This window comes from Arvicanthis niloticus, chromosome 16, assembly GCF_011762505.2.
Source record: "Arvicanthis niloticus isolate mArvNil1 chromosome 16, mArvNil1.pat.X, whole genome shotgun sequence".
Taxonomy (NCBI): Eukaryota; Metazoa; Chordata; class Mammalia; order Rodentia; family Muridae; genus Arvicanthis; species Arvicanthis niloticus.
In genome coordinates, this window is record NC_047673.1 from 22,833,989 (window position 1) to 22,860,869 (window position 26,881).

Genomic DNA, 26,881 nt, shown 5'->3' on the forward strand with positions numbered 1-26,881 from the left:
TCTCTAATTCCATTCAATCTTAATGTGACCAAACCATGTACTTAGAATGGGTGAGGTACAAATTTTGTGCTGTAAAAAAACAACCCTGCCTGCCTCTGCCTCTCAAGTACTAGGACTCAAAGCATATACCACCATGCCTGGCTCAATTTTTAATTAATAATTAATTTTTCTATAGCATACTCTGATCACTTCACTTCCTTACTCACCCAAACTTCATACTCTCTCTTTTTCTTTCTGTCTCTCTCAAAAAATACAAAAATGAAAATCAAACAGTAAAAATTCAACAAGACAAAAGTACCTCTCCCAAACAAAACGAAAAACACACATACAGAAAAACACGAAGTCAGTTTTGTATTGGTCATGTACTGTTGGCCACGGGTAATACCTTCAAGTATGATTGATATACCCAGAGACACTCCACGGAAGATAACTGATTTTTCATTTCACAGAAGGTATCAATTGCAAATAGCTTCTTGGTTTGAGGTGCGACTTTGTGTCTACTTCCTTTTCTTCTTTTTTAAAACCCATTTTTATTTATTTGTCGGTAAAAAATTCACTTTATATCTCAATCGCTACCTACACCCTTCTGGCCACCCCTCCCTCCTTCTCCTCTTGGATACCCTTCCTCCCCTGTAACACATCACTGTTGGGCTAGGCACTTCCTCTCTCACTGAGGCCAGATGAGGCAGCCTAGCTAGAAGAACATAGCCCACAGACAGGTAACAGCTTTGGGGAGAGCCTCTGCTCCAGTTGTTTGGGACTAACATGAAGACCAGAATTGCACATCTGCAACATATGAGGTGTGTGTGTGTGTGGGGGGGGGTAGATCCAGCCCATTTATTCTCTTGGGTTGGTGGTTTCATCTCTGAGAGTCCCAAGGGTCCAAGTTAGTTGATTCTGTTGGTCTTCCTATGGTGTTCCTATCACCACTGGGGTCTACAATCCTTTCACCAACTCTTCCATAACGGTCCCTAAGCTTCATCCACTGTTTGGCTGTGAGTCCCTGCCTCCATCTGAGTCAGCTGCTGGGTGAAGCCTCTCAGAAGACAGCCATGCTAGACTCCTGTCTGCAAGTATAACAGAGTATCTTTAATAGTGCCAGGGATTGGTGCTTGCCCATGGGATGTGTCTTTAGTTGGGCCACTTATTGCTGAGCACTGGCTTCTCTTTCAGAAAACCGAGGTTCAATTCCCAGGACCTGCCTGGTGGCTCTTAAACCTTCTTCATGATAGTAGTAGGATTTTGTCTGGTTTGATCCTGTGCAATGCTGTCACAGTCTCCAAGAGGTCATTTGTGCATCAATCCTACTGGGTCTGGAAGACTCTTTCCATGGAGTCACCCACCGCCTCTGGCTCTTACAATTTTTCTGCTTGCTCTTCTGCACAGATCCCTGAGCACTGAGGTGCCATTTTGGGATGAGGGTTCCAAAGTCTCCAATTCTCTGCACATTGTCCAGTTATATAGGTCTCTGTGTTAATTCACACCTACTACAAGAAGACACTTTTCTGATGTGGGTTGATTGAGTCACTGACCTACGGGTATAGTAGTATGTTGCCAGGAGTCATTTTATTATCATTTTTCCTTTAACGAAATAATAGTAGTAGGTTTTCCCTGAAGCACAAGACCTACCTAGGCTCAGGTTCTGGGTCATTTAAGCAGTGTCAGGTATGGGTCCTACCTCATGCAGTGGGCCTTAAATCCAAAATCATTAGTTACTTCCAAAGCGTTTGTATAACTGTTACTCCAGTGGATCCCATATACATGGCACTGCTGCAGGTCCCAGGTGACACTGATGATTACTAGTCTTCTCTGATAGTATCCAAGGTACCTTTCAGCCCCATGAATGCTAGGCAGTAGGGATGAAGCTTCTAGTTGCACACCAGCTAGATTTTTTCCATTTTTGATGCCACGACTAAGTTGTGTTCTCAGTAATAGGGCGTTATCATCAGGCAATGGAGAGCAACCCATTGCCTTGGTAATAGCCTGAGATGTCTGAGGGAGTATGTGAGAGCTCTTTGTCCAATGACTCAAGATGATAGAACCCATTCCTGGCATGGGAAGGTTTTATTTGGTGGTGTATAAGATTGGTTCATTGTCTCCCCCATTATATGGCATATATTTTCCTTTTGCGTGTATATGTATTTTAGGAAGCTCCTAGGGTACTAGATTTTCATATGGCTTTTCAAAATGCCGTTTAGTTGTCCCTCCCCATATTGGTTCTTCTACAGTGCCCTGCAATCTCCCTTCCCATTCAATCCTTCTAGTCTAGCATCCCTTTCTCTTTATAGACATATATTTTATGTCCCCTATTTTAGAGGATCTCTTTCCCAGATGGCACTTTACTACTCATCTAAGCTCTATGGCCATTCAGATTGAAATTCATATGGCTAAAGCTAATAGACACATAAGAGAAAACATGGAATTTTTTCCCGGTCTTGATCACCTCACTTAGGATGAGTTTTTTTTTTTCTAGTTCTATCCATTTGGCTACAAGTTTTATCTCTCCCTTTTCCCTTCCTCGTTTCTTTTCTCTTTCTGTTTTTCTTCTTTCCTTTCTTTCCTCCTTCCTTTCTTCCTCCTCACCCCACTGTTTCCTGCAACTCATTGTGTAGATCAGGCTGGCCTTGAACTCATAAAGATCTACCTATCTCTGACTCTGGAGTGCTGGGATTAAAGGCACAGACTTCTGCCATTCCTAGCCAAATTCCATTTTTGTTAACATCTGAATAATAGTCCACTGTGGAAATATGATGTAGAGTGAAAATTATAAAAATTATTTCATAGAATATATATGTATAGACTCTTTTTTTTAAGTTCTTTTAAGGGCATGAAAATTTTCTCTGAAACAAGCCAGTACAGTTTCGGGAACTGGCTGTACAGAAAAGGGAAGTAAAGAATGTAAGTCACTTAGGTAGTGACCACAGTGACAGGGCAGGGCTGTGTCCAGAGCAAGTGAGAAATAGTTAATCAGAAATAGTCGAATAAAAGACAGGGTAGGGCACAGTGACATGGTAAAACTACATTTTTTGAGAAGAATGAGTATACAGAGTGTTTTTCACATGACCCTGAATCATTTAGGTTGGGTTCCTCTGGAATGTTCGCTATTTTTATGTTATGTATCCTTGACAACCCCTCACCCACCTCCTCACTCCCCTGGTTTGTGGTTTTCCCCTTTAAAAAGCCCCTCAGCTTGCCAGTCTTTTGTCAAATTCAGCTCCTACGTGAGCAAGCATCCAGGTACGGTGTCTTGTGATTTTGGGTGGCCGTGATTTCCCGAGACTTGAGTGAGTGTCTCCTGAGTTTGGGGGTCTTCAATATCACATTTTTTATTATTCTCCAGTTGATGTACATCTAGGTTGTTATGAATAGAGCAGCAATGAACATGGGTGAGCACGTATCTCTAGCAGGATGTAGAGGCCCTTGAGTATATGCCTAAGAGGGAAATAGTTGGACTTTGAGATAGATCTATTTTCAACTCTTCCAAGCTTTTTTCCATAGTGGCTGGACCAGTTTCCATTCCACTGGCAATAGAAGTGTTTCCTCTTCCCTGCATCCTGGCCAGCATGTGTATTATTGTCTTACTCATCTTGGCCATTTTGATTAGGGTAAGCTGAAATCTGCAGGTAGGTTTCGTTTTGATTTTGGGAGAGACAAGATCTCTCTATATAGTCCTGCCTATCCTGGAGCTTGATAGATAGACCAGGCTTGTTGTGGTAATTCTCCAACCCAAATAAGACCGGTCAAAGAAAACACAATCCAATAATTATGAATATAAGCTGCACGCCTAGATTGGGCAGATTCACCACTACACTACTCTATTCCCCAGCTATGAGACCCTTATAATGTAACTTGCAGGTTTTTCAAGTCTCTCATTTGCCCTTCTACCTCCTGCTCCTCCATTGTCTTCCTCCTCTGTCATCTCCTCCCCCCCCCCTCTCTCTCCACCAACCTTAATGTCTCCACCTCCCCTTCTCTGCCCAATCACTGGCTCTAGCCTTTATTTTACAAATTAAGGTGGGCAGAAGGGTCAATAGAAATCACCTGTTTACTGATTCACTCCACCTCTGCAGCCCCTCCCAGGAAAGTGGAATTAACATCAAAATACAAGGCCTGGCTATCCACAACACAGACTGGCCTCAAACTCCCACTATTCTTCTGGCTCTGCCTCCTCAGTGCCAGGATTTACATTTCCAACACCATGCCTGGCTTCCAAGTAGCTTTTAAATTGCATTTCCTTACTGGCTAAAGGTGTTGGGCATCTTCAAAAGAATTTTTAGCCACGTGTGTTTCATCTTTCGAAAATTATGTTTTGTTCTATATTCTATTTTTAATTTGGTTATTTGTTTTTGTGATATTTAGCTTTTTTTAAAAAAATCTTTATATATTCCTTATATATTCTAGATACTAACTTTTTATTAGATGCACAATTGTTAAAGCAAATTTCTCATTCTGTTTTGCTGCTGTTTTGCTTGAATGGTAGCCTTTGCTATACAGAAGAATTTTTAACTTCATGCTGTCTTTTGTATTAATATATTTATTTAATGCTTGTGCTATGAGCATCCTGCTCAGAAAACCCTTTCATGTGCCTATGAGTTCAAGCTGATTCCCTACTTTCACTCTTACCAGATTCAGGTTACCTGGCCTTATGCTGAGGTCCTTGGTCCATTTGTAGTTGAGTTTTGTACAGGGTGATCTACTTTCATTATTTTACACATAGGCAGCCATTTTTATCAGCTCCATTTCTTGAAGATGCTGTCTTTTCGTCAGTGTGTATTTTTGGCTTCTTTGTAAAAGAAAAAAAAAAAAAATCTTGGCCCAAGGTTTTTTTTTTCCCCTCTCAGTGTTATGCTCAGGAGAACTTTCTGAGACTCTTGATCTAAGCAGTCTCTTTGTCCTCTTAATAGAACTCTTAGCTCTTACTATCCCCTGATATTGTTTTTTCTATGCATATATCTATTTCTTGTTTATTCCTCCAGCTAGGATGTCAGTGTCCTAGTTCAAAAGATGCTTTTGGTCTTATTATCTATCCTTATAACTCTTGTTGCTGGCTGCAGTGGGCATTTTTTTTGGGTGAATGACAGATGAATTAATGAAGGAGTAGAAATGATGGCCTGAACTAGTACCACAGAGGTGGTGGAACAGTCGCTTCTGAAGATTCAAGGGCAGAGGCTGGAAACCGTGTACAGGTGGCAGTAGAAGTGATTACGAGCTATGCATCCTGCTCCAACGGTTCAACCCCATCCCTAACCTAGCTTATGGCCACCTTGGGTGTAGGTGAGGCCAAGGAACAAGACTATAATCACGTTCTCTTGTTGCCTGAATGGCTTGACAGTCTTCAAATCACACTTTTCCCTCTGTTCCAGCTGCCTGGATCTCTGCCTCTCAACCTGGGTTACAAAGAAATAAAATCCCCTCCTGTCATTTACACATTCATGACAGTGAGAGCAGGCCTGTGGTTTATAGAAGATCGCTGGCAATTATCACCGAGTCTCACTAAGATGCTGGCAAATTTTATTTATTGATTTTTTTTTTTTTAAGGACGATTGTTTTTGCTTTAGTCTGCAGGCGTTTCATAAAACACCTTTTTATTTATTTATTTTTTCTTTCCTGGCTTGATCTTCAACAGACAGGCATGTTTTTAATTCAGACCTTAACCATTGTTTTTGACTCTTCCTCTCCTTCTCCCCGACCCAAGTGACTCGTCCTTGTGTGTGGCATGTGTGTAATACCTATTCAATGTTTAAGCTTTCTCCTATGGGAATAGTCACTGTCACCTGGGCTAGTCTGCCTGCGCCCACTCCAGCACAGTTGATGACCTGCCAACTTCCTCAAGGGCTCTCTTTAACATTGTTTTGATTGTGACATGGGATCAGGGTCCCGGGAGTCCTTACTGGGACCAGGCTGAGCTCTAGCTCAGATAGATTCGTGCTTGGAAAGCTGATTACACACATAGCTGAGTAAGAGCTCTCCCTTGTTATTTTCTCAGAGGATTTTGTTCAATCCTTGAAGTCAGAGGTTAGGCCGGGGTGCTTTCCCACGCTCTCAATGGAATGGAATAATGTATGGTGTTGGATGTGTCCGTTAGACACTTGTAAGATCATATTTTCAGCTTGAAGTTTACCGCCATTATTTTATTTTCTGCTTTGCGAATTACACTGGGATGTGTTCTGATTTTAAGGAAGGCCGAAGGAGAAGCAGGTCTTACATGTGTCAGGTTGAAAAGAAGGAAACCAAGAGACTTGAGCGCCTGTAAGCATTTAGTACTCAGGTGTGTAGAAGTCTGAGCAGCTTCATGGAGAGATGGAAGGAATGAGTGAGAGTCTCATGACCCATGCTGGAGAGGTGGCTCAGAGGTTAAGAGCACTGACTGCTCTCCCAGAGGTCCTGAGTTCAATTCCCAGCAACCATATGGTGGCTCACAACCATTTATAATGAGATCTAGTGCCCCCTTCTGACATGCAGGCAGACATGCAGGCAGAATGCTGTCTACATAATAAATAAATAAATCCCCCCCCCCAAAGAATTTTGAATATGATTTTGGTGAGGCATGGTGATACAGACCAGTAATCTCAGCACAGTAATCTCAGCACTAAGAATTTGAGACAAAAGGGTAATAGGTTCAAGGCCAACCTACAATACAAAATAAGGCCTAGTCTCAGACAAATCAACACAACTCTCAAATAAAATTGGATCTTGAAGGCAATGAGAAACAATTGAAATATTAAGAGTCCAATTATTACTCTTTATATTTATAAAATATCAGTTTTGTGACAGAGTGGACTATTGATCAGAGAGGGTAATATGAAGCCATAGAATGTTATGATAGGACGTCAAGCAAAGCGCAGAGGAAATTTGAAGAGATTATGAACATTGAAATGAGAAAAAAAATGGCATTTTTGTTTATCTTTGTTACATTTTATTATTATTTTTAAAATAGGCTTTGGTTTTAGAGCTGTTTCAGGTTCCAGAAAGAACCATGTAACACCACAACTTCATTCCATCTTTGTGTCATACGTACAATGTTTCTGCTATTGTTAATATCTTAAATTAGCTGGTGTATTTATTTTTATTTACTTTTAATTTTTGGCAATTTCATAAGTGAATAGAGCATATTGTGATCATATGCATTCCAGTTATCCTTCCTTATTTCACAGTACAGCATAGAAGACTGTTATTATCATGTCCGTTTAACCAAACACTGATAGTAAATCTCTTTGCTTCCCCACCTGGGAGCCTATGACCTCTCTCACTACAAGCTTTTGACCAGGGTTGAAGTACTAGGCCTGCATTTCCCCTGTGATCTGGCATTCAGGACGAATCAGAAAACGGTTGATTAACCCCAGAGCGGTCATGCCACTATTGCATTACTGCTATCTTGCCTGGCAAGTCAGTATTACAGCATCAGACTTCTCAGCTGAGGAAGACTTTTAATGGATTTTCTTCCTGAGCGGCCTGCATAACAGGCCCTAGTCCTATGAACATTAACCATCAGGAAGAAGCCTTCCATCTCCATCCTAGCGTTATTTTTGTGTGTGTTCTGTATCTAAAGTGTATGGTGTCTTTAACAATAAGGTCTTGCTGTCTAGTTTTGGTGACCAACTAAGCACAGTAACATTAACCTGTATCATGTTGGGAAGTACTGACAGTTCCCTGAGCGATATCTCATAGGGAGATAGCTTGTACCTAGAACTAGAATGTTGTGTTAAAAACCTGTGACTTCTGGGAGCAGCATTATCCATCCATGCGAGGTAGTTCTGTTCAAACTCCTTTCCCTTTAACAGATATTCTAGTTAGTTTTAACATATTTAGTTAGTCTAGTAATGTAGTGGGTTTATATATGGCTTCTCATCCATTTTTAGTTGTGGTTGGCCTTCTCCCACCCATGCTTAAACCTTTCCATCCTAAGCTTTTCCCTCTTCTGTCTTCATAACACCTGTGTTCTACTGTCACAGCCCCACATCCAAGCCTCCTCCCCATCCCAAAGCCCTTAGGGCTCTTTTCTTGTTTTCCCGACCTCTATAGAGACTCCTAACTAAATATAAACATCTAAATATTTGAATCTAGAATCCACATATGAGACAGAATCTATAACATTTAGGCCCAACTTATCTTACTAAGTACACTATTTTCTAATTCTATCCATTTTTCTGCATATTTTTTCTTTAGTATGGAATAGAATACCACTGTGTGAATTTACGACATTATTGTTATCCATCCATCAGTTAATGGCCATCTAGTCTGATTCCATTATCTAGCTGTTGTGACTAGGTCAGCTATGAACACAGATGTGCAGTCTCTGTAATAGGACATAGACTTATTGAGAATGTGCCCAGGAGTGGTATAGCTGTGGAATTGACAGTTCTAGTTTTAGCTTTTTTTTTTTTTTTTTTTTTTTTTTTTTTTTCCGAGAAATCTTGGCCTTTTTTGTGAGTGTGGTTTGGGGGGTTTATTTTAAAAATACTCTTTATTCTTCAGAGAAGTTTAGAACTTGTTTCAAAATTGAGTGCACATATTACACAAGTGACCTCTGGCTCTCTTCTAAATGACTAAAAATATTCTATATGAATATGACACTTTATTTAACTACATACTGAAGGACATCTTGCTTTTGAGATTTGAATTTGTGAATAAAGTTACAAAAAAGACTCATGTGCTAACTTTTGTATGAATATAAATCTTGAACGCACTTGTTGAACCTTAGGCTGATACAACAACCAAAGACATTGGTTGTTGTATCACATGGCGAGCCCATGTTTAGGCTTGTGAGAAACTATCCACTGCCTTCTCTCTGAATTCCTACTCCATCTGTATTGCCCCAGCAATGAATGAGCGTCAGTTCCTGTAGCTTCACATTCTTGCCAGCATCTGTTGTGGTTTTTGCCATTCTGATGGCCATGTAGTTCTATTTTATTGTCTCGGTAATTTGCAATCCTTAAATGACATATGATATTGAGCATCTTCTCATGCTAATTCACCATCTGTGTATCTACCGAAGCATACAGATGTTATGCCTGTTTTGAATTTTGTCATTTCTTTTCCTGTTGAGTTTTATTGTTGTTTTTATTTTGGGAGAGGAGTGGGGAGAAGTTTGAAACTAGGTTGTTGTTGCTTGTGGCGCAGGCCTTCCTTGAACTCCTGATCCTCTTTCGTCTCCCAGATGCTGGGATTTTAGGTCGGCATTGCCACATTTGGATGGCTGAGCTTTAAAAGTTATGGTTTGAATTGCAGTCCATCGTTTGTGTGTTTTAAAGAGTATCTCTTCTTCTTTGTGGCTTCTTGTCTCACTCTCTATGACAAACATGATGAACAATGGAATTTGAAGATTTTACTCTTCATGGAAACTAGCATTTCTTTCAAATTTCAAAAATTTCAAACTAGTTTTCTTTCATATTCCATGGCATTGGTGCTATGAAAACCATCCTCAAACCTAGACTTTCCTCCTATGTTACCTTATATCATTTGGGTTTATGATTTATGTTGAGTTAATCTTCATGGTGTGTAAAGATTTTTTTTTTTTAAAATTAGATGTTCTAGCACTGCTTTGTAAAATTGTCCTCTATTGACTTGATCTGCTCCTTTGCTAAAGTCCATTTGACTATTTGAGTGGATATTTAAAGGCTCATAAATCTGTTCCATTGATCTATCTGTCCATTCTTGTACCAATACCATACCGTACTGATTACAGAAATTTTTTTCCAAGTTCAAAGGCAACTAATGATTGTCCTCTGTTCAATATTGTCTTGGCTACTCTCTTCCAAAACTACTATATTATTAATCTTTAATGCACACAAAGAACTTAACATCTATACATATCACCATAATGTTTGATATATATTTATAGAGTGATGTTTAAATCAGACGTTAAGATAGTTATTTCTTCATTTATTACTTCTTTATGGTGACAAATCTCAAAATTCTCACTTTGAAATGTACAGGGTATACCTGCCATCCATAGGCAACATGCCGGGAGCCAACCTGACTCCAGTTTGCATTTAGACTCCATTTTAAAAAGAGTAGTTTTAAGTTTTGTTTTCCCTCAGCTATTTCTGAGAGCAGATGGCCAGTAGTCGCTGAGCCCTAAGGAAAGTGGTTGCTGTGCCCTGAGCCAGACAAAAACATCGGGGCTGCAAGATATCTGCTGTGGCAAAACGCCCAGCTTTTGTGAAATTCCCCAAACACGTTATCCCCTTCCCTGCCTGTATAAATTGCCTGGGAAAAATACAGCTCGATGGATCTTGATCAGAAAACTCGTCTTGGTTCTCGTTCTTTGCATCTCGTGCCCCTTCCATTCTCTCCCCTTCTCTCTTAGGGTACCCTGTCGAAGCCTCCGCAGGCCGGGGCAACAACATACTTTGAAAAACTACCCAAGAAATCCTTAACTGTATTAGTTAGGGTTTCTGTAACCTTAGGGTTTCTGGAGCATGTGCACATGCAGACAGACATGCTGCTGGAGAAGAAGCTGAGGGTTCAACATCCAGATCAGCAGGGAGTAGAAAGAGAATTGTAAGACAATAGGCCTAGCCTGAGCATCTGATACCTCAAAGCCCGCCCCCAGTGACCCAGTTCTTCCGAAAATGCCTCATCTACTCCCACAAGGCTAATAGTACTACTGCCTACGAGCCTATGGCAGCCATTTTCTTTCAAACCACCACATTAACCATAGCTAATAGAAAATGCCCATGTACCAACTCTCCCACCTCCCCACCATTGTCCTTGGCTCCTAGTAGTCACCCTTTCACTCCTGTCTCTGTGATATCAACAAGTTTACAATCGCATGAATGAGGTCAAACAGGGCTGGCATTTCCATGCCTGATTTATTACATTTAGCACAGTGACCTTTTATTTAATCCATGTTGTCTCACATGATAGGAATCCATTGTCTTCTTAATTATTTTTTGCACTTACTTATTTATTGTGTATCTGTGTCCTTATAGTGCATATGTAGAGGTCAGAGGTTAACTTGTGGTTGCCGGTTCTTTTTCTACCTTGGGGTTTGCCTGTATCGAACTCAGGTTGTTAGACTTGGTGACAATCACCTCTACATGCTGGGCTACCTTGCTGGCCTAGGACTTCTGACTTTATATCAATGAAATATATATATCCTGCATGTGTGTATTCTTTTGTTTAATAGTTATTGGGTACATAAGTTGTTTTCCTTTCTTGACTTTTGTGAATAAGGCTGCAGTAGATATTAGGGTTCAGGTGTTCTGCTACGTAATTATTTCATTTTCTTTGAATTAATTCCTATCAATAGGCAAATCATATGGAGGGTCTAGTTTTAGTTTTGATGCTGTGTTCCACAGTGAGCATACTAGTTTACATTCCTGCTGATAGTGTATGGGTGTTCGCTTTTATCCACATGCCCAGGGTTTTTTTTTTTTTTTTTTTTTTTTTGTCAATCATTTTTACAAAGGTGGGGTTATTTTTCATTTTGGTTTTGATTTGTATTTCCCTGATGGTTAGTAATAGTTAACATTTATGTGTCTCCATTTGAATACTGTCTGTGCAGATTTATTGGAATTAAAAACTTTACTGTTAAGTTTTGGGAAATCCATAAATAATCTAGCTATCAGTATACTGCTCTCAAATATTCTCATTCTGTACAATGTCACACTCTCAAATGAATGTCTCTGTTGCTTTACAGAAGGTATGTTTTTAAGTTTATACAATTTTCTGCTTTTACTTTGAATTCCTATATTTGTTACTTCTCCACGTAAGTTTTAGAATTGGTATATCAGTATCTAAAACTACTAGGGATTTGATCAGCATTGCATTGGATCTACAGATCAAGCTGTGGAGAACTGGTGAGAACTGCCATTTTAACAATACCAAATTGTTCTGTGACTTTTTATTTATTCTTTTTAGAACTGTTGGTTTGAATTTTATAGTTTTTTTTCATTCACATCTTGTATATACTGTGACATTTGTATCTTAGATTTTTTTTATTTTAAGGATGTTGCTATAAATATATGCATTAAATTTAAATTTTAATTGCTGGTGCATAAGAAAATAATTTTTGCACACTGACCTTTTCTCTCTATTGCACTTTTTTGTCTAAAAGATACATTTTGTTATTGATTCTTTTGGAATTTTCTACTTAGATTATCAATCAGTTTTCTTTCTTTGCAATTTATATATAGTTAGTTTTCATTTCTTATCTGAATTTCATTAGGTCAATTTACAGTATAATATTACACAAAAAATGGTGAATGTGAAGTGTGGCCCTGTCTTAGACTGTCTCCACTAGGGGCTTCAAGGTTTGCTAGAACAAACTTCCATCCTCCTGGCATCTTCAACATCATGAGATCCCTGTTGCAATGTAAGATTTGCCCTTAGAGATTCATATATTGCACTGCTGTAATCTCCCTGACCTCTGAGGAATACAACCTTGGTACACATTACCTTGCTTCTCAGGATTTCCTTAAAAACTCTAGGTATAAGCTTCCATTATCCCATGACTCCTGCACACAAAACTGGAAACTGTATGGAGGATGTAAAGTTCTGATGCCAGCTTACACCATAGTCAGGCTTTCTTGGATTATACCAATAGTGACGTCTGAGTGTCTGGTTGATTGAAGTTAGGAAAACTAGGTGGTTTATAATTTTGTACTCTGAAACCTTCAATGGGTGGCACCCGGTAAATTTCTAAAATTCCCTCAAGAGATCCTGTTGACTACTATCACAGGTTAAGTGAAATAAGTCTAGAAGCATGCCCCATGTTCTGAAGAGGAAGATAATCAGTGACTTGCCAAGTAGACATAAGAGGTAGGGATGGTTGTGTGGACACAGTACATTGAAAGAAAAACAGTGAACAGCTTATATGTTGCACTAAGAAATGATAACAGACTTCCTATTGGAAGAACTAAGACAAAGAGTAAGCACCAATTGAATTCTCTACTTGTGTATGTGCCTTGAGATTCTGATTCTAAGGGTGTGCACTGAGCTCTCCATGCCGTGTGTGTGCATGTGTGTGTGTGTGTGTGTGTGTGAGAGAGAGAGAGAGAGAGAGAGAGAGAGAGAGAGAGAGAGAGAAAGAGAGAGACAGAGAGACAGAGAGACAGAGAGAGACACAGAGAGAGACACACACAGAGAGAGACGTAGACAGAGAGAGTAATGTCTGTCTTTATTGATGGTCTGTCCCTAACAAAGACCTTTGCTTTTTGTTTATTAAACAATGCTGAAAATATGATATGAGAAAAGAATTATGGCTACTTTCCTACTAACTCTTTAATACAATGTTACAAGGGAAGAAGTTACTTTGTTGACTTCAACTGGACCACAATAGCATTCAAAATATTGCACAGATATTAATCTGTGTCTACATGTTGATTCCAACATTTAAGATGGATATTTGTTTTGCTAAAAGTTTCTTCTTCACTGTTGGATACTTTCAGCAAATAATTACCACAATATAAACACACACATATAAATTACATTTGGTCTGGGGCCTGAAAGAGTATATAATTTAAGATTAAAGCTATATATTAGCTTAGGTTATAAAGGATGATTACATGGGAAATCTAAATAATCAAAAGGTTGGTTACATTGTTTTCTTAAAGATCAAACTTAAATCAGGTTGCATACATAGATTAAGTACATAGTTTTAAATTATCTCAAGGCATATTATTAACTTGGTTACAAGGTTGGGCAAAGTTCAATCTCATCAAATCACGAGGTTATTTTTAGTGTTTTCAGAATAAACACATTACCAGAAGTTTAGTACAAAAACTATGGCAGCTCTTTCAAGACTTTTGTGAAGCAAGAGAAGAGATCAGGAGGTCTCTTTCTGTATGCATTTAGTCAAAGTTGAGGAGGAATGATTTGCAAGTTTAAGTATTTATGGAAAATATTGACAATTTAGGAATAAGGGGAAGATTTCTGATGAATCTAAAGAACAATCATTTTATACTTGGAGGAAGACATAGAAAAGAATGAAATGCACAATTATTAGACAGTACATCTTGAGATTCTGACTCTATGGGTGTGCACTGAGCCCTCCGTGCCTTGTCAAGTGCTCTGGGTTTTGCCATGTGTCACAGGTGATGTCTAAAGAAGTGAAAAAGGTGTTAGGGTGTGATGGTGGATTCAGGGGAATGAGACTAAGTAATAACCATCATAGACTCATGTTACATGGAGATAGAAAGTTTATGGGTTTGTCACTTTTGTTGTAATTTCTCTATGAAATAAGGAATTTTTTTTTCCTCTGAGAATGAAGGTTCAAATGTGAAGAGAGTATTAAAGATTGGAAGTAGTTCTCATGACACATGAATGAAGATTTTATGCAATAATGAACTGGAAGATTTCTGAAATAATTTAAGGATATAGTCAAGGCTTGCCTGTCATGAGTTTGTAGTAGCAATTATCTGTGTTGTTTTGTGAATGTCTATATCCAAGCATAGCAATGTCTATATCCAAGCATAGTGATGAACTTGGTCAACACAGGTAGATGTTAGGGATTTTGCTGAGCTGTCTCTAATAGCTTTCCATTTCTGTGAGGTAAGAACTAAAGAGTGCCTGATTATGAGTGTAAACATATTTTTATACTGCTCATGTATGTAAACCAATATGTTACTTCTGTACAGAATATTTGCATGTGCAATGTGACCTTTAAATTATAAAATGACTTTGTCACCTCAAGAAACTCAGAGCCCCAGAAATCAAATCATTCAGCTTTCTTTAATCTACTAAAGGGCAGCTTAGTGGAGGTACTAACTGTGGTAGAATTTTTTTCATGGCTGGGAAACCAACCTACATGCCAGCTAGGGAAGCTGACAGGCAATTCTCAGTCTGTATGCTTTCCTCCAGATTCAATCTCCCGGCTTCATCCCAGCTCTGTAGTAGACCACAGGCTGAGGTCTCCCTTTCTTTTCTGGCCCCCATCTGAGATGGATCACCCAGATTTTCTACTATAGCTTTCCTCACCACAGAGATCCATTTGTCTCAGCCACAAACATTCCTGGGAACCAAATAGACATGCTGGCAGGAGAACAGATTGGTGATATCTCCTCTCCCTCCTCTTCTCCAAATCCAATCCTTCAGTTGTATCATAGTGGATGATGTTTTGACGTGTTCTTGAATTTCTAGTAAAATAGAAGCAGTAATTAAAAGTCTTCCCAATGTCCCTTCTTCCAAAGCCCAGGGCCAGATGGTTTTCAGGCAGAATTCTCCAGATTTTCAAAGAAGAGTTAATACCAATACTCCTTAAATTATTTCATGAAATAGAAACAGAAGGAAAACTGCTCAATTCACTTTACAGACCACAGTAACTCTAATACCTAAAGCATGTAAAGAACCAACAAAGAAAGAGAGTTGCAGATAAATTTCCCTTAAAAATATAGACTCAAAAATTCTCAGAGTACTGTGAATTTAAGATCACATCAAAAACACCATCCACCATGAATTCCAGAGAGATTCAGTGATACATAAATTGATAAATGTAATTGCCCTGGCCAGTTTTTTTCAACTTAACACAAACTAGAGTTACCTGAAAGGAGGAAAACTCAATTGAGGAAATCCATCCATGGATCAGGCAGTAAGGTATTTTCTTAATTTGTAATCAGTGGGAAAGACACAATGTTAGGAGCCATCTAGGAAAGCCTAAGGTTAGCAGGTGGCCTCCTTGGAGGTGGGCACCATTTTGCATGGAATAAGATGGGTGAGCTCTGAGAGGCAAGGTCCCAAAGAGACTTCATTTCAAAGTTGCTTCTTGCATTTGATTTGCCTTTCCTGTCATTATGAAATTAATTTAATAATCCCTGGGCATTAGTCTACCCTATTGAGCAGATTTCCTGCAGATCAATGTAAAGATGAACTTTCATAAATTAATGTTGTTTAGATGAATTAATGATTTTATAGAATTTCTGATTTGATCTTAGGAAGAAATTTTTAAGAGTTGGTATTAGCTGTTGTGGTAGGAAGATGTAATAAAACTAGAATAAAAAATGAAAGTATACCTACTCCTGGTAAATAGGTAGAGAAGATATCAGACTTTTATGGATGATATAACATTATTCATAAGTGAACCTAAAAATTTCAGCAGGAAACTCTTGCAGTTGATAACACTTTGAGTGAAGTAGCAGTATAACAAAATTAACTCAGAAAAATCAGTAGCCTTCATATATGCAAATGATAAATGAACCAGGAGAGAAATGAGAGAAATGACAGTTTTCATGATTGCCTAAAAAAAATATAATGTATCTTGGACAACTCTAACCAAGCAAGTGAAAGGCTTGTATGATAAAAACTTTAATACATCAAATAAAGAAATTGAGGATATCAGAAGATAGAAGGATCTTTTATGTGCATGGGTTAATAGGAAGACTATATTTAAAATGGACACTATCAAAAATGGTCTATAGATTCAATGTAATTGCCATCATAATTCTAACACAATTGTTCACAGAACCTGAAAGGACAATTTTCAGTTTAATATGTAAACACATAAAACTTAGAATAGCTAAAACACTTCTGAATGATAAAAGCAACTGCTGAAGTTCTCATCATTCTCATTCCAAAACTACTATATAGAGTTATAGCAATAAGAATAGCATGGTATTGGCACAGAAAGTGGCATGTTTATTGATGGAATAAAATTAAAGGGCCAGAAGTAAGTCCAGACACCTATAGATCCCTGAATTTTTTTTTTTTAATAAAGAAGCCAGAAATACACCCTGGAGAAAAAGATGGAACCTTCAAAGAATAGTGCTGATTAAACTGGATATTTGCATGTAGAAGAATGCAAATTGATCCATACTTATAGCCCAGTACTTCAACATGAGACCAGATACATGGAATCTTATAAAAAATAAAATGGGAACTGTCTTGAACTCATTGGCACAGGAAAAGACTTTCTGAACATAATACTGTTAACAAAGGAACAAAGACCCACAATTAATAAATCATATCTCCTGAAACTGAAAAGCTTCTGTATGGCAAAGGACACAGTCACTTTGACAAGATGGCTAGCTACAGAATGGGAAAATTTTTTTACCAATTGCATGTCCGATAAAGAACTAATATTAAGAATGCATGAAGTGTAAAAAAGTCCTGGACATTAAGAAAATAAATAACCCAATTAAAAATTTTCAACAGAGAATTCTCAAAAGAGAAAAGTCAAATGGCTGAGAAGTACTTACACGTAATCTGCATCAAAATTTCAACACAATTCTTCACAGAACTTGATATTTTTTCCACTTCATATAGAAACACACATACAACACACACACACACACACACACACACACACACACACACACACACGAATAGCGAGAACACTCCTGAATCATAAAATATCTGCTGAATTTTTCATCAAGCCCACTCCCAATGTACTATAGAGTGCAACATGCTTAGTTATCAGGCAACTGCAAATCAAAACTACTTTAAGACTTCAATTTACACTGGTCATAATGGCCAAGATCAATAAAACAAATGCCTGTTCATGCTGGTGAGGATGTGGACTAAGGGAACATTTATTTATTGCTGGTAAGAACACAGCCTTGTACAGCCACTATAGAAAATCAGTGTGCAGTGGTGTTTTCTTAGGAAACTGAGAATTGATCTACCTCAAGACCCAGATATGCAACTCTTAGACGTTAACCCAAAGGATGCTTAATCCCATCTCAGAGACACTTACTTGATCAACTATATTCATTGCTGCTTTATTCATAATAGCCAGAAATTTGAAGCAACCTTTATGTCCCTCGAAAGGTGAATGGATATACAAAGTATAGATTTACAAAATGGAATGTTACTTGGCCATTAAAAAATGAAATCATGAAATTCGCAGGTAAATGGATGGAGCTAGAAAAATTCATCCTGAGTGAGGTAACTCAGATCCAGAAAGACAAATATGGTATAAATTCACTTAGACATAGATGTCAGTTCTTAGGTCATTGATAATCAAGCTACAATTTATTTAATCACTAAGTGATTAAGGGGAAGGATGTGTCTCCCTAGGAAGGGGAAGTGGAATAGAGAGTTATGGACAGATGGGTGGGGGAGGGGCCTAGAACATGGAGAATCAGATAGGGATGGGGAAGTAAGAGATGGTTGAGGGAGAGAATAATGGGAGGGACAGTGAAAACTAAGGTCCATTTGTGGGATTATACAGAAACCTATACAATATAAGATTGCTAATATACATATATATGAAGTCTATATAAATATAATTGCCACATTACAGAGGAGACAAAGCCCCAACTGGACTGGACATTTTTCTTCATCAGATGAAGCTTCTAGTAACAGGAATGGGTTATATCTACTCAAGTTATTGGCCAAAGAGGTCCCACTGGAACTACCAAGCAACCCTGTGTGTTGTCATGAGTATTGGTTGTCCTGAACAAACTGACAGTAGGGCCTTATTGCTGAAGACAACACTCGAACAAGTCAACATGAAATCAAGATGAACCTTGTGTTCCTCCTCTGCCCTGCCCATGGCCACAGAGTAATTAATGTTCACAGTACTGGAAGATCATCTACACAGTATCAATTGAGAAAGATAAACAGCAATTCAGCTAACCCCCCTACAGTGCTCTACAATGGTGGCCTGCCTGCAAGTTACACTGGTACAACTGCAGCATAAACATTGGGCGAGTAACCAACCAAGATCTAGTTGCATTTAGAGCACTCTCCATGATATGGAACTGATACCCAACAGAGCTCTGGTGTACAAGAACCTGAAACCACATAGACCATGGCTCAAGGGGAAACAAAATGGTATTGTTTTTCTAAAGGAACATAAAACTAAAATCCATGAATAAACTCACAGGAACTGTGACAGCATGTATAGGGCCTGCAGTGGTCTGTACCACATGGAATCCGAAAGCTGGAAGGAGAAGTAGGCACGCATCGACATCCCTAACTCATAAGCTATCTCCAATTCATAACCACTTGCAAATAAAACATTAACTTCTCCAAGGGAGTTGCCAAGAAACAAACTATTCTTAAGGGCAGGCTCATGCTTAGCTGTAAATGGCGAACACACAAGGAATTTAATGATATTTTTGGAGGTTGTCTCATAATATTGTATCTGGGCATTAAAAAACCCCCCCAAAAAAACAAAAACCAAAACCCAAAACCCTTATAGGTTCATTGTGTATATATTATGGCTTCAGGTTTGGGGTTTTTATGGGAGTCCTATGTGTATAAACAATTTGTAGTGTGTATGTGTGTGTGTGTGTGTGTGTGTGTGTGTGTGTGTGATTTTTATGTGTATATGTATGTGTAGATGTGTACAGGAATATACAAGTGGGAGCCAGAGAAGGTTATTGGTTGTTATCTGTTGCTGTCCATCTCATATTTGGGGACAGGGTTTCTCACTGGACTTGAAACATGCCATTTGCATAGGTTAGCTGTCTGAGAAATTCTGTAATCTATCTGTTTCTGCCTACTGACACTGGAGCTACATACACACAGCTATGCTGGCTTTTGTTTTTATAGGTGCTGGGATTTGAACTCGAGTCCTCTTGCTTTTACAGCAAGTGCTCTTATCCACTGAGCCAGCTCCCTCACCTCTCAAGTTTATTCTTTTACTAGCTCTTCAAAAGATCTCTGTGTACATACTAGATATGTCATAGATATCTAGCCACATGTTTGTGTGCTTTCTATGTGTGAGGAGCATGCAAGTCTATGTTCCTTGTGGATGATGTGAGGAAATCTGCTCTGCCCGTGCTTCCTGATGCATCTATGCCCCAGCATCTGTAGCTCTATTCCTTATACTAATTTTAACATAGTTTGCCCTAAAGACAATAAAGCAACTCTTGCTTATTATTCTGAGGGATGCAGAACACCCTAGAAGGGATTTAACAATTTATTTCCAAAGATCTTACATTTGACCAAATTATAGAGTTTGCTGTCATGATGCTTTTGACCCAAGGAGAGGTCATAATCTATGGATTCTCAAAATTATAAACTTCGTATGTGCATACACACATGCCCCTCTCTCTCTGTTCTTTCTCTGTTCTCTCTCTCTCTGTTCTCTCTCTCTGTCTCTCTCTCTCTCTCTGTGTGTATGTATGTAGGTACACACGAATGTACATGTGTGTGGATGCCAGAGGACAACATTGGATGCTATTCCTCAAAGACTGCTGTCCACCATTATTTTGAGGCAGGGTCTTTTACTGGCCTAAAGCTTAGTATGTAGGCCCTGGAGTTAATCTGTTTCTGCTTTCCCAGGTATGGGAAGAAAGAGAGTGAGAGAGAGATCTCACTGTGTGTCCCTGACTGGCCTGAATCTCTCTATCTGTAGACCAGGCTGGCCTCAATCTCAGAGATCTACTTTTTACTGTCTACTGAGTATTGGGTTTAAAGGCATATGCTGCCATACTTTTTTTCCAGCTTCTTTCTTTCTTTCCTTCCTTCCTTCCTTCCTTCCTTCCTTCCTTCTTTCTTTCTTTCTTTCTTTCTTTCTTTCTTTCTTTCTTTCTTTCTTTCTTCTTCTTCTTCCTCCTCTTCCTCCTCTTCCTTTTCCTCTTCCTCTGGCTCCTCCTCCTCTTCTTCCTCCTCCTCCTCTTCCTCCTCCTCTTCCTCCTCCTCTCCCTCTTCCTCCTCCTCTTCCTCTTCCTCCTCTTCTTCCCCTTAACCTTCCTCCTCCTCTTCCTTATCTCTTCCTCCTTTCTTCTTAATGTGGGTTCTTCTGAGGACTGAACTCAGGTTTTCCTGCTAGCAAGTCAAGAGCTATTGACAGATTTGTCTCCCTAGCTCTGGTGTTGCTTTAATCATAAAGGAAGTATATTAGTTACGGGTGAGCTACCAGAGAATGTTAAAGTTTCCAAATGTCAGAAAAGGAACAGAGCTTCAGCCTACTCAAGGGAAAAACTGTTCTAGTTAACAATTTTATCTTCTACATTTTCTGGATGCATGTCTGTCCCAGAGGCGATTATTGTCATTTAAATTTTTAAAATAAAAATCCAATAGCCAATCTTCTTGTTTTTATAGCTGTTAATGCCACACAGTTCATCTGCTTTGCAGATTTGCATTGCTGAGCTACATATGGAAGACAATCAAAGATGCTGACAACACCCGTGCCTGCTTAGTTTAATATACAGTCATGTGAGATAAAGGGCTGCCTCCTGCACTCCAGTAGTGAACTCAATCATTTTTTCCTTTGGGTAAATATGTTCTCATTTCATTCTTTCTTTTTTGTCTCTCTCTGCTTCCCTAAAGTATCGCATTTATTCCCACACTTCATTTCCTATTAAGCACTTGGCTGTGGCATAGACATCGATCACAGTAACCCAGACAGGCGTTCTCCAGCTCCCCGCCTGCCGTTCTCAGTGAGAATCATAGAGAAACCTGAAACAATAGTGTTCAGCATACTTGCATTTTGTATCCAGCTTGGATTCAAAAGACAAAAGACAACTTCTGGTGTCCTAACAAAAGAAAAAGAAGAAAGAATTATGATGACAAGTATAGTAAGCTTCATGCTAGAATACATGGCATGTTTTACTTGTTCCATTTTTGTCAAAATGTCTTCAATTCAGTTAAGATTTTCTCTTTTACATATAAGAAATTATTGAGTTTCTAAGGGAATACATGATCTTCCTCTATCAGTCTCCAAACCGTGTCTGTCATTTCTAAGTATTTTTAAATATTATATAAATGTGTTAGAAATTTTAGATGGTAAGAAAAAAAGTATTCAGCTGACTGTAATTCTGTATCGAGTCTTTTTAACAGCTCCTCCTCTGTGTGTGTGTGTGTGTGTGTGTGTGTGTTTGTGTCTGTGTGCAGGCAGAGGCCAGATGTCAATTTTGAATGTCACTCCATATTTTTAAGACAGGGTCTTTCATTAGCCTGCTGTTCATGACCCTCAGAGTTGGGGTTAAACCTGCTGCTACCGTGCACGTTCCTTTGTGAGTCCTTCTGCCTCTGCAGCAGACATTTTACTCCGTGAGCCATCTCCCCTGCCCACTGCAGCCCACTTCTTAAAGGAAACAGGATACATTCTTGTTGTAGGTTTTTAAATTTCCCCAATTTGTTTTCACCCAGTATAAGCTGGCATCAAGTCATCATTCTAAAACAGAATCATCTGTTTTCACAATGCCACAGGCTCATCGTCCTTGTCTTGACTAAAAGGCACACAGCACTGGCCTTACTGTTAGTATGAGACTTGACTCACAACCAGAGCTGCTATCCAGATTAAAGGTTAATTCAAGAAGTCTGGAGAAGTATACAGCACAAAAAACTCCCTCAGTCAATATTAAATATTGTTGATATCTGTCGGGGTTGTTAATGTTCGTTAATACAACACTTAGGGTTTATACTTACCTTAAGCAGTAAACATATTTTGCTTAGTTTTGTTACTTTATTACTGCCTTTGAACTTGGACATAGCCTATCTCACTCTGGGCTCTACATTATATATTTTATTTTTATCATTTTAGATTCATTTGCTTTTGATTTTTCTTATTTTAGGTTTATTTATTTTTATTTACGTTGTTTCATATTTCTTTATTTTCATGTGTTTGAATGTTTTGTCCATATATATGCACGTGTGTCATGCATTGCATATACCACATGTATCACAAGCTTGGTGTCCACAGAGGTCAGAAGGTGACAGATAAAAAGGAGTTAAAGATGGTTGTGAACCACCCTGTGAGTGCTGGGAATCAAATCAGAATCCTCTGTTAGAGCAATGAATGATCTAATCTGCTGAGACATCTCTTCAGGCTCTGGGATATATATTCTTTAAAATCAATTATATTGGAGTTGAATGTATGTAGAATAGCATTCATTAGTTTCCAAACATAATTTCATAAGCCTTGATAAATTTTTACATTCATGGGACCACAGCCATAATTATGAGACAGAACAATTCTGTGACCTTCAAATTGTTCCCATGCCTCTTCAGAATCAATCTTCTTCCCTGTACTTTGTTCTTGGTGAACACTGCTCTCCATTTTGGCAAATGTTCATCTTTCATTTAGACTGTTGAATCTGACTTCTCTCTCAAAGCTGTGGGTTGGATGTTGACCATTATCCAAGATCCATGTGTTTAAAGCTTGGTCCCCAAGGTATTGATAATGGGAGTGGTGGACCCTTTACATGGTGAGGCCTGCTATAGATCCTTAGGTTGGGGAACATGTTCTTGAAGGAAGCCATGAAATCCTTCTCATATCTTGCTTCCTGTAAAATGAGGGAAATTATATATGTAAAATGTATACATACACATATGTGTGTACAAATAAATAAATGTTTGTTTATGTACTTATTTATCTATGTTTGCAAAGATTATTCTGTCTGGATTGAAGTGCGTTAGCACCTTTGTGACAGACCAAATGGCTAGAAATGTGTGGTTGTATTTCTGGCCCCTTTTCAGTTCCATTAATCTACTTGAGATTAATTTGACCTGGTGTTTTTGCTCCAGCTTTATTATTTGTGACAAGGTTTTATTATGTAGCCAACGCTGGACTAAGCTTCTAGATTCTTCTGTCTCAGCCTCTTGTGTGCTGGGATGATAGGTATATGCCATTGTCTTTCTCCAGCTTTCTCCAGAAGCATCTTAAGTCACTAATCTAAACATACATTTGTCTCTAACAAAAGCATCCAGTCTTGGAGTCCTCTCCAAATCCTCCGGTAGCTGCTTCTCAGATTTTGAGAAGTTTCATTTGCGTTTTCACTTGGTTTAGAATATGTTCTAGTTTTCTTTCTGATTTCCCTTCTGGATTCAAGTGATTCAGTGTTGGGTTGCTCAACTTCTGTATATCTGCAGCATTTTCCAGATACCTTTTATAGTGATTTTTAATTTCCCATGTGTTATGGTCTGAGCACATTTGTTTGTATGATTTCTATCTTTTAAAGTTTTCAAGACTTGTTTTATGACCTAGCATATGGTCTGTTTTGGTAAATGCTCCGTGTTCAAGGAAAAAGCGTATATTGTGTTGAAATTGTGTGAAGCCTTCCATGAATGTCAGATAGGTCACGTCAGCTGAAATAGTTATCCATGTGTTTTATCTTCTTGTTGACTTTCCATCTGCCTGTCTGCCAGTTGCTGTTGGAGGAATGTCACAGTCTTCTATGATAATTGTAAATGAACTTATTTCCCATTTCTTTTCTGTTGTTGTGGATTTGTTTCTTGTTTTGCTCCTTTCAATTTGTTTGATACATTTTGAAGATACAGAAAGGTTCAGCCTCACTGTGTTCTTTGGATGAAGCAATACCTTATCCTTATGAAATGTTTCTCATTATGTCTGATATTAACAGAAGCTTACTCAGCATTTTTAGGTAGGTGTTTTCAGTGTACATGACACCTGAGGACCTGGGTTCAATTCTTAGCACCAAAATATGTATTTTTAACCAAAGAGATTAACTCTCCTCCTAATTCATAGCTACTAATTCTCTTTGATTTAGAGAGAGTAAAATTAGGAAAGTTTGTTCTATATTTGGTACATAGTATCAGCTTGGCATTCTTTATTCCTTGTGTTTTCTGTATTATCATAGGGAATCATTTTCTTTATGCCTGAAGGACTTCCTTCAATTTTATTTCAAAGTTCTCACTATTGTGGAGCCTGAAGTGTAAACATGATCTGCTATTTCTTAAATCCAGGGGGGAAACCATGCACTCAGAGATGCTCTTCAGAGAGTCACTCCATGAGCCTCCTGAATCTGTGGTTTTCCCCTAGCATGGAGATTCTGTTAGGTTAAAGGGAGGTTCCAATGGAGAACCCTGGCCACCTAGACTATGTTCTGGATGCTCAGAACCTAGGCATCTTCTATTTAAGCAGTACCAGATGACTACCAGGTCAGACCTCGTCTCTTGTGTTATGTACTTGGTGGTTGACTTAGAGGTACTTAGCTGTTGTGGTGGTATGAACATAGAACAGATGAGTACCCAGAGGTATCCTGTCTATTTATATGTGTTCCAGATGACTGTGCAATGTAGGCTTGGTCCAAATGTGGAAAAGGAGGATGGAAAGGCATAATAGATTAACTTCTCTCCAAACCACTGTGTTCTGCTATGGAATGTTGAGTATTAGAATTCTAAATTCGGTCCGGTATTTCAAAATATTATATAGTTTTCCAAGTAGGATGATTAAACTATCAGTATAAATTATATTTACTGTTTTATTATTTAATTTATGACTTTTAAATAACAGGCATACTGAGCCTAAGCCCATCTTAGACTCTCCAAAAGGAGAGTGTTTTTACTCTCCAAAAAGAGGGTGTTTATACTTTCCAAAAGGAGTCATGACTGTCTTTCTCTTAAGAGCCTATCAGTGTGTATCATGTATTTCTTTCTACTTTTTCTAGTTTCATTCTGTTTCCTTGATAAAACTACTCTGACTTAGAAGAGGAAAGTGTTCATTTTATATTATACTTGCAGGTAATTGGGAAAAATCCATCACTGAGAGAAGTCAGGACAGGAACTCAAGGGAAGAACCTCAAGGCAGAAACCATGGAGGACTGCTGCTTACTAACTCGATCCTCTGCACACCCATATACTCATGCTTAGCTGCCTTTCTTGTAAAGTACACTCCCATATTCCTAGGGGTGTCGCTGCCCACAGTGGGCTGTGCCTTCCCACATGGGTTAACAGTCAAGACAGTGTCCCACAGGCATACACATAGGACAATCTGATCTGAGAAATCCCTCAACTGAGACTCCTTCAGATTTCTCTGAGCTGTGGCAAATTGAGAGCAGAAGTGAATAAAGATGCTGTTTTGGAAACTGGATGATAATTTCCCAAGAATTGAGTGGGAATGTAGTAATGAACCATCAGCTACAGGTTGGGACAAGTGGACACACAAGTCTAAAAATTTCTTTGTGTGAAGGGAAGGGAGAATGCATGTGCCATCAGGTAACAACATGGTAAAGAAACCAATCACCTGGGAATTTCATGAAGAAACTGGGTCCACTGTGATATTATAGTAGGTGAATCTTCTCTAGAACTTGGGATGAAAACTATGTCTGAACTGTGAAAACTAGGTTAATTTTCCCAGTTTCCAATCTGCACAATGAGTACTACTCCCTGGGATTACTTTAATGAACAATGATTTAATGATTATAAAGCAGTTGGAAGTGAGCCCATTAGATAGTAAGTTGTCAATGTTTATTAACTAAAATATCAGCAAGGTAGACTTTCAGGGTATCAGCTGGGTTTCCCCTATGTCTTGGTTGCATATTTTAGATTTAGGTGGTGCCTGCTTGGCAGCATTAGGGTAGTCTGTGATTCCAGCTGTATTTTCCTCTAACTGTGGTGTTAGCTTAGCTTTCCTATTTCCTGTCTCTCGTCACATGAGTAGGTTATGCCCTCCATCTTTCTTTGATGTTGCATTGGGTATGTTTGGGTTCTGGAAGAGAAACGTGTACATATGAGGCACAGCCTTAAAATCCTCTTGTTCTTCTCTTCTCACATATTCCAGCTGCTGACTGGATTGTTCCAGGATTAGGTTGAATTTGTAAAATGGCACAGCCATAGTAAGTGAAAGGCTCAACACCGCTAATCACTGTTTGAAGCAAAACCACTTCAGAGAATTATGAAACCAACTATTTGCATTGGACTGGATGCTTAAAAATTATGTCACTAATCCAATAAGCTTTGAGATGCTTATGATTGTGGTTAGCCTATGGAAACATAGACATTCCCATCATGAATTGCTGTCATGCAATGAATTTATGATATGCCGAATCTCCTTAATAAACTGCCAGGTATCAGTGAAGAAACTAAAACTGGCCACCAAAAATTATGTTAATCCTTGTACTCAGTGGCAGAGGAGTTGGTAAAAACTGTTCATTAAACATGAGCACCTGGGCTATAGAAGAAGAAATGAGAAACATAATTTCAGTGGTGTGTGGGTTTTGTGGCCGTGTCTGTCCAAGAAAAACCTGGGGAAACACTGGCTCATTTGCAAGTGTGAGTAAGCGAGCATGTGGAGGATCTGAAATGG

General features: G+C 38.7%; 1 long non-coding RNA gene across 1 annotated transcript in view; it reads left to right on the plus strand.

Moving 5' to 3' along the window:
* The window catches only part of LOC143434603 (uncharacterized), a 144,105-nt gene that overhangs the window by 70,895 nt on the left and 46,329 nt on the right, over positions 1-26,881 (plus strand). The gene's annotated exons all lie outside the window — the stretch shown is intronic.